This window comes from Pagrus major, chromosome 17 (assembly GCF_040436345.1).
Source record: "Pagrus major chromosome 17, Pma_NU_1.0".
NCBI lineage: Eukaryota > Metazoa > Chordata > Actinopteri > Spariformes > Sparidae > Pagrus > Pagrus major.
Window position 1 is genome coordinate 27,436,559 of NC_133231.1, and position 2,094 is coordinate 27,438,652.

General features: G+C 46.4%; 1 long non-coding RNA gene across 1 annotated transcript; it reads left to right on the forward strand.

Moving 5' to 3' along the window:
- Nucleotides 1-302: 302 nt before the first annotated feature.
- LOC141012401 (uncharacterized) lies at nt 303-1,860 on the forward strand. The gene is made up of 2 exons (XR_012180378.1): nt 303-855; nt 1,568-1,860. It is a non-coding gene; the product is annotated as an uncharacterized lncRNA (long non-coding RNA).
- Nucleotides 1,861-2,094: the final 234 nt, after the last annotated feature.

The window sequence follows — 2,094 nt, forward strand, 5'->3', positions numbered from 1 at the left end:
GAGGAGAGGTGGACTCTGTGTTTGTAACATTGATGCTTTGAGCTCACACACAGTCAAAGTTGGACAGTGTTTCCCAGATGTTGAACTTTTGATATGAAGATGTCGAGCACTTTATCATCAACATCTCGTTGCTGCTCATATTCACCCAGACGCAAATTCAAAAGATGCGCTACGTATTTATGTGTATTATATTAATAACTATATAGATGTTCTGTAATTTGTGCAGCATGAAGGAGTTTACGAACTTTCATTTCGTTATACAACCCGCTGTTATATAATGACAAATAAATTACCTTGTATCTTTGTGTAGTGATATGAGGCATCATTGCCATATCAAACTTAGTTTTGCTGCACCACCGCCCCTCTGGCTCATTAGCCAATCGTTACGCAGACAGAGGGGATAAAAGTAGGCCGTGCTCCTCCTCCTGACCTCTCGCTTCCTGCCTCTTCGGCCCGTCCACTTCCGGGTCGTGGTACTCGCCGCTAGCATCTGAGCACAGGTAGGCGCACGTTGCCGTGCTGTTTGTGTACATTAGTCCGTGTTCCATGTAAATCAAACCGTGACTCTTTAATAGATCTGGCGTTTCCACTGCGGTCGAGGCGATTATTTAGTGTGTTTGCTGCTGCCGACCGGAGCATTGGTGAGTTATGACGTACTTCTGTTTATTGCTGTAGCTAGGTGCTAAACTCCCCTTCTGCTCCTCTTCCTCTAATAGTCTGCTGGTCGTGTGCTGCATGCATGGTGGCTGTCTTCCCCCGCTGTGTGATCTTCTTCACCCCTCTCCCTCTTTGGATGGGACGCTAATATCCCCAGACTAATACCGGAGTTATGGATGCTAAAGCTAATTAAGCTAAGTAAGCGCTGCTGCTCAATCACGGCACCTGGGCCACTGCTACGTCACTACCGCTGCTTCGCCGCTGTTCTGCCACTGTGTTGTTGCTGCTGCTGCTTGCTGCTGCTGCTTGCTGCCGCTACTCCGACGGCTTGGTGTGGGTCGCTGTTTGGCCACTGTACTGTGTTGTTGCTGCTGCTGCTTGCTGCTGCTGCTTGCTGCCGCTACTCCGACGGCTTGGTGTGGGTCGCTGTTTGGCCACTGTACTGTGTTGCTGCCGCTGCGCCAACGGCTCGGTTTGGACCCGGTCGGCCGCCTTTGGTCCACCTGCTTCCTGCTACTGACCGTGTGTGTGTGTGCGTGTTTTAAAGGCAATCCGCCGAGGTTTGGTGTTATTGTTTATTTGTTTATCTTCTGTTTAATGGCTGATTTTCTTCTGGTAATTTCCTAGTATTTTGGGTGTTTATTGTTTTTGTTGGGGTAATTTGTTTATTTTGAGAGTTGATTGCAATTAAAGTTTTTCTTCATTATTTGTTAAACTTAAATAGTTATGGTTAATTCTTGAGTTGATCTCTGGCCAGAGACTCTTGATTTCTTGTCTTGGTTGGTTGATTTATGATTAATTCAATATTTTTTTCAGTTTATTATCTATAGTTTGTTGGCACAAATTATAAAATATTGTTTTCTTTTCTTTAACTGTGGGCCCTCCTAATTGTGTTTTCCTCTTCCCCTAGTGCTGAAGGCCGACGGTGTTGGTGGTGGTGGTTCCCCTGGGTGGTGGTGATCCCCTTGTGTGTTGTGTGATCCCCGTTCAAGATTTTCTTTGTGCACGTCACCTTTTTGCTGTGAGTGGGGTGTTCTTTTTCTTTTTGGATGTCATCTCCCCTATCACAACCCCTCCTCCAGCCGGTAAGCCTCAGCCTGAACCCCCCACTTTCTCCAGTTGGGCTCCTTTCTCCTTTTTTCCATTTAGTGCCAAATCTTGTGGACTTTTAAATAATAAAAGTTTGTATATGTGAACATTGAACTCCGTCTCCTGCCCTCCCTGAGTGAACGAACCTGAGTGTCCTCTTTCGTAGATAATAATTGACCTATAGTACGGGTCCTTGGGCCCTAACCCAAGGTGGCGTTGTTGGTATTTGGTACATAACATGGTAATAACCCTCGTGTCGCCACATTTGTATGCTGGTTTACAACCCACAGACTGGGAACCATTGTCAGGAACCGTCATCCCCATCATGCATCACACTCTCCTTCTGCG